Source organism: Bos indicus x Bos taurus, chromosome 15 (genome assembly GCF_003369695.1).
Source record: "Bos indicus x Bos taurus breed Angus x Brahman F1 hybrid chromosome 15, Bos_hybrid_MaternalHap_v2.0, whole genome shotgun sequence".
In the NCBI taxonomy this organism is placed as follows: Eukaryota; Metazoa; Chordata; class Mammalia; order Artiodactyla; family Bovidae; genus Bos; species Bos indicus x Bos taurus.
In genome coordinates, this window is record NC_040090.1 from 44,262,750 (window position 1) to 44,269,928 (window position 7,179).

Below are 7,179 nucleotides of genomic sequence, written 5' to 3' on the forward strand. Positions count from 1 at the left end.
CTAGTGGAATATTCAAATCATACACTGTTTATATTTAAGATTTTGAAGAATTGTGAAACCATACTCTAAAGTGGCTATACCATTTTACATTTCCACCAGCAATGTTTGAAGGTTCCAATCTTCCCATTCCATTTATCTCCTTTTGGAAATATGACTAGACATATGCAGATCTTCTCAATAGAGCTGCCATATCTTGCACCTGTCACATTTTCCTTTTTATTTATTTATTTATTTGGCTGTGCTGGGTCTTTGTTACAGCTCTCGGGATATTCCATCTTCACTGTGGCATGCAGGGTCTTTAGGTGCAGTATGTGGACTCTTTAGTTTTGGCACATAGGATATTTGGTTGAGGCAGGTGCACTCTTAATTGCAGCATGTGGGATCTACTTCCCCAACCAGGATCCAACTCAGGTCCCCCTGCATTAAGAGTGCAGAACGTTAGCCACTGGATCACCAGGTAAGTTCTGTAATGTATCATATTTTCAAACTGTTTATATTACATACAAATTCATCCAACTTTATTCAGTGGTAGAAACTGTGTTCAGTGGTGGAACCCACATTTCAAACAGGTGTTTTATTTTCAATTATTAAAATTTTAATTTTGAGAATTGGTATGGACTTCTCTCAATTCTGTCAAGTTATTCCATGCTCTGTTTCAACCCTGTCTTATATTTATGTAAATATATTATATGTACTGGTGGCTCAGATGGTAAAGAATCTGCCTGCAATGCAGGACGCCTGAGTTCAATTCCTGGGTTGGGAAGGGAAATGCAACCCACTTCAGTATTCTTGCCTGGAGAATCCCATGGACAGAGGAGCTTGGAGGGATACAGTCCATGGGGTCAAAAAGAGTCGGACCCAACTGAGTGAGTAACACACACACCATATTAATCAGCTTGGGCTGCCATAACAAAATGCCACAGGATAAGTCGCTTAAACAACAGAATTTTATCTTTCACAGGCTGGAGGCTGGACAGTCAGAAGCAGGATACCAGCACAGTTGGGTTCCTGGTGAGAACTCTCTTCCTAGCCTAAGATGGAACTTTCTGGCCACATCATTAGATAGAGAAAAAGAGCAAGTTTTCTGATGTCATTTCTTATAAAGACACTAATCCTATGAGGGGTTCACTCTCAGGACCTCATTTGACCTTAACTACTTCCTTAGTCCAGATACTTTCACACTGGGGGTTAGGACCGCCACACATACATTCTAAAGGGATATGATTCAGTCCATAAAACACATTAAAGTTAGTTTTACTTTAAGTCCATGTCCTTTAGTCTTGTATCTGAATACATAAAGGCTCTATTTCTGCCTTCTATTTTTTTTCTTCTTGTTCTCACAGTTGATGCCTTGCTTCTAAATAAGTGATGTTGTTTTACAATGCATTTCTCATTTGTATTGGAACTTCATCTGTAGGAATTCTTAGAGGCCTGGATTGAGTTTGAATTTTTCCAGGGATGATTCTCATCTCTCAGTCAATGAAGGGTCTTACAACAGGGGACCGCTTTGAATACTACAATCATCTTGTATTTTCCTTTACAGAAAACTCTGTAAACCCATGTGCTGGTCAGTTTTGGGTTACAGATTTTCAGATGATTCTTTTCCCCAACATCCAGTACCAAGGACAAGAAGTGTATGCAAGATTTCCTGTTTCCTTTTTTTCAGTAAGATTGTTTTTCTCATTCACCTTAGACTGAGAATGGGGTCCAACTTTATGTAAGGGTCTCATGTTTTGATTCTCTTCCTTTGGAACCCTTTGCTTTGTCTTGTAATGCCAATGCATCATGTAGCTATTAAGATAGAGCTTAAGTTCTCCAGCGATGGCAGAAAACCTCAAGGAGAGAGACAAATCTTGGAGTTGCTTGTCTCCTAATTTTTCTGCTTTTACTTTGTTTTGGGTTCTATGGATTGTTAAATATTCTTTCCAGTTCAGAGAAACATTTAAAATAATGGTTTGAAAAAAATATTTTAACTGACATTGTAATCATTTAATTAGGAAAGTATGCTAAATCGTTACATTCATGGCCACCAATGAATTATGTCTTTCTGTGCTCCTCTGTGACGTATTAATAACCTGCTGCTTTAGCTCCAACCATCAGGAAGTGAGGGTTTGTTTCCCCATCCCTTGAGTCCGGGCTGTCCTGTGACTTGGTTTGACTAATATAATGTAGTGTAAGTGATGCTATATGACTTAACAGACCTTTCAGCTTTTGCTTTCCTGAAACACTTCCAGAATCGTGTAATGAAGTCCTACATGAAAGACCACATGAGGAGAGACTGAGTCATCCGAGCCATCTCAGCTGATACCTCAGAAATGTGAATGAGGACATCTGTGAAAGGCTGTTCTCCATCCAAACCACTATCTGAATGCAGTCACATGAGTGAGCCTAGCTGAGACAAGCAGAACCACCCAGTCAGTCCAGAGAATTATTAAAAATAATAAGTTATTTTGTTTCAAGCAACTCAGTTTTGGGGTGGTTTGTTACATATCCATAGGAAACTAGTGTTGTTCGGTTGCTAAATTGTGTCCAACTCTTTGTGACCTCGTGGACTGTAGAATGTCAGACTCCTCTGTCCTCCACTATTTCCCGGACTTTGCTCAAATTCATGTCCATTTAGTCGGTGATGCTATCTAACCATCTCATTCTCTGTTGCTCTCTTCTCCTCCTGCCCTCAATCTTTGCCAGCATCAGGATCTTTTCCAATGAGTTGGCTCTTAGCATCAGATGGTCAAAGTATTGGAGCTTCAGCTTCAGCATCAGACCTTTCAATAAATATTCAGGGTTGATTTCCTTTAGGATTGATTGGTTTGATCTCCCTGTTGTTCAAGGGACTCTCAAGAGTCTATTCCAGCACAATTTGAAAGCATCCATTCTTCGGTGCTCAGCCTTCTTTATGATCCAATTCTCACATCCATACATGACTACTAGAAAAACCATAGCTTTGACTAGAGGGACCTTTGTTGGAAAAATAATGCCTCTGCTTTTTAATATGCTGTATAGGTTTGGCATAACTTTTCTTCTAAGGAGCAAGTGACTCCAGTCACTCCACTTTAATTTTGTGACTGCAGTCACAATCTGCAGTAATTTTAGTGCCCTAGAAATTAAGATCTGTCACTGCTTTCAGTTTTCCCCTTTCTATTTGCCATGAAGTGATGGGACCAGTTGACATGATCTTGGTTTTTTTTTTAACGTTGAGTTCCAAGCCAGTTTTTTCACTCTCCTCTTTCACCCTCATCAAGATGCTCATCAAGATGGTATGGGGAGGGAGGAGGGTGGGGGCTTCAGGATGGGGAACACGTGTATACCTGTGGCGGATTTATGTTGATGTATGGCAAAATCAATACAATACTGTAAAGTAATTAACCTCCAATTAAAATAAATACATTTATATATATATATATATATATATATATATATATATATATATTTTAAAAGATGCTCTTTAGTTTCTCTTCACTTTCTGCCATTAGAGTGGTTTCATGTGCATATCTGAGGTTGTTGGTATTTCTCCTGGAAAACTTGATTCCAGTTTGTGAGTCACACAGCTCGGCATTTCTCATAATGTACTCTGCATATAAGTTAAATAAGCAGGGTGACAATATACAGCCTTGTAGTACTCTTTTCCCAATTTTGAACCGGTCAGTTGTTCCATGTAAGGTTTTATCTATTGCTTCTTGACTTGCATACAGGTCACTCAGGAGACAGGTAAGATGGTCTGGTATTCCCATCTCTTTACTAGTTTTCTACAATTTGTTGTGATCCACACAGTCAAAGGTTTTAGCATAGTCAATGAAGCAGATGTTTTTCTGAACTCCTGTGCTTTCTCCATAATCCAACAAATGTTGGCAATTTGATCTCTGATCCCACTGGCTTTTCTAAACCCAGCTTGTACATCTGGAATTTCTCAATTCACATAGTGCTGAAGCCTAGCTTGAAGGATTTTGATCAGTACCTTGCTAGAATGTGAAATGAGAGCTATTGTGTGGTAGTTTGAACATTCTTTGGCATTGCCCTTTTTTGGGACTGGAATGAAAACTGACCTTTTCCAGTACTGTGGCTACTGCTGAGTTTTCCAAATGTGAGAACTGATACAAAGAATCATATGGGATATCTAATTCACCATATTCCTGGACTAGGATGGCCCCAGTGTGAAGTACAGGAACCTGAGGAGGGTGAAGGGAGAATCCCTGTCAGGGGAAGGAAGGCAGGAAGTGGTGAAGGGAAATTGGTTACAATCGGGAATTAATAAAATCATATGTTAAGAAAAATAGGAGCCAGTATTCTCACTGTTGGAGAAGGGAGTTACAAATATGGAAATGTTCTTTTTTTCTGGCTAATTGGTTCTTTCAGTTGATCTCCACGTGGGCTTCTCCACAGGACTGTTGGAGTGTCCTCACGATGCAATGACTGTCTTCCCCCAGAATAAGCAATCCAAGAGGCAATTCAAGCAATCTGAGGCAAAGGTTGCAACATCTTTTACCACGTGGCCTCTAGGTACATGCTCTCACTTCTGTAGTATTCTCCTGGTCACACAGGTCACCCCCAGATATAATGTGGGAGGGGACTCCACAGGCCATGAATACAAGAAGATAAGAATCTTTGGAGCCATTTTGAAGTCTGACTACCAACAAACTCACATTAACCGACAAAATAGCTGACCTATAGTCCTCAAAACCATTGCAATGATGAAAGTTAAGAAAATGCTGGGAAGTAACTCATGTTAATGGAGCCTAAAGAGACATGACAATCAAACACACATGAAACATTTTCCTTTGCTATAAAGCACACTGTTAGATAATTGAGAAAACTTGAATGTGATTTGAGGCTTATGTGGGTCAGTGTTAATTTCCTAATTTAGATGACTGTATAAGGTTATGTATTTGGAATGCTCTTGTTTGGAAGAAAGATACACTGAAGATTTGGGGGTGATGGGGCATCATGTTGGTAGCTTTCACTCATCTTTTCTGAATATTGAGATTGTTGAAAGAAAAACACACATCTTTCAATGCAGAGAAATGATTCAAACTACTTAAAATACACATAATCAAGAAATGTTATGCTGCAATTCTTTAACTCAGATACTTTTTTTGGCAGACTTTCTTTATAAGAGTCACAGTGCTTTAAACTTGAAGAACACAGAAAATACCAAAAAAGAAAACAATCACCTATAATCTATAGTATTAATATTTTGGCATGTAGCTTTCCGGTCCTTTTCTGTGCAAACATACATATTCACATATACTGTTATTTTAATCTGAAATTTTATTTTGGTTCTCTCATGCCTAACTTTTTAATGGATTAACTTGTTTTTTATACAATTTTAAAGTTTATACTCCATTTATAGTTATTACAAAATATTGGCTATAGTTCCTGTGTCGTACAATATATCCTTGTAGCTTATTTTATACATAATAATCTTACCCCCTTCTCCAATTTTGCTCTGCTCCTCTTCACTCTCCCCACTGGTAACTGCTAGTTTATTCTCTATATCTATGAGCCTATTTCTTTTTTGTTCTATTCACTAGTTTGTTGTATTTTTTAGATTCCATCTATAAGTGATATCATACAGTATTTGTCTTCCTCTAACATATTTCACTTCGCACAATAGAGGCATACTATTTTTAACGCACCACCTTCATCCTCAGGGCATTTACACAGCTAATAGTTGTCAGTCTCCACTTCATAATATTCTTTTCAGGAGGTTTATTTAAAATAGTACTTTGTGGTTTACCACTGGCCCCTTTTGAAGTGATGATAGAATATGTCAGTATATGAGTCAATCAACCAATATTTGAATATCCACTATGCACAAGGCTCTGCCTCTCAAAACTCTTGGGAGTGCAAAGATGTGAGTGCTAACTTCTTGCCAGAATGCACACTGAGATTCAACTAGGGACAGAAGACAGATATACATATGACAGTACACAGTAGCACCAGGCAGTTCTGTGCTCGGTGGTGGGGTCAGTGAAGCACTCGGCCTTCTACTATCAGAAGGAGTTCATTGAGAAGGGGGGACTTGGGCTCAGCTTCCGATGACGAAGAGATAAATACAGAGCTAGTATTTCTGGTGAGAGATTAACAAAGCTGCAGGACAGGAATGTTTTAGACACCTGTGGATGGTGAAGAAATGAGTATGCCTAAAAGGTGACAAACAGAAAAATAGGCCAAGGATTGACTGGGGGGAACCCTGCATGTCATATCCTGAACAAATTTTATTAAATAGGAAGCAACTGAGTTAGATGAAAGCTAGGCTCTAGGTAGGAAATGAAGGTGTAGACAGCTCCCCAGGGCCAACTGGTAGGTAAAAAAAGGGGAAGATGGGACAGTGGCATAAGGGTCCATTAAGGTTAACAACACTGGGTAAGCTCCATACTTGGTGGAGAGGAAAAGATGAAGATGATGAGGAGAAAGAGAATAATTAGTAAAGCATGTTCCCAAGTAAGGTGAAGAGCAGAGAATCCATAACACATCTCTTGATGGAGAAGTGGATGGAGGAGCTCCACCTAAGAAAGAAACTACATACTCTGAGATAGAAGGAGCAGAGACTGGCCTAAGTACAGAGATGGAATGGTCTGAAGCAGGGACAAGGGTAAAGACATGTTTTGGCAGAGTATCTGCCTAGGATAGGCCTAGGCTCAGTGGGTCCAGGGCAGCAGGTGAGGAGCTATCTGGTCTGGAGAGTTCTGGGGATTATTTACAGAGAGATGGCTTGGAGGATAGATGGAGAAGAGACAGAAAACTTGGAGAGAGAGCACAGATCTGCAGAGGCAAACCCATACCGAGAGACCCATGATTTGGGATCATTTTCCTTGCGTTTAGTCCTTGGTTTCTTCTTCTTCCATGGCCTGGGAATTCTCTGGGCTAGGATTATCTGGGTTCTCCGGCAGCACCATTCAGTAGAACTTTTTGTGATAATACAAATGTCCTAAAATTTGCACTTTTCAACATGGTTGTCAATAACTACGTGTGACTTTTGAGTAGCTGTAATGGCTAGTGCAAGTGAGGAACTGAATTTAAAATTTTACTTAATTTCAATTAATTTAAAACACCACAAATAACTGATGGCCATCTTATTAGACAGAGCAGCTAATAAGTATCTCCTTTCTTCATAGTAAAGAAGGGGATAAGACCTTGCATAGGAGTGGAGGAATGCATGGTGTCAGATAGAAGAATTTG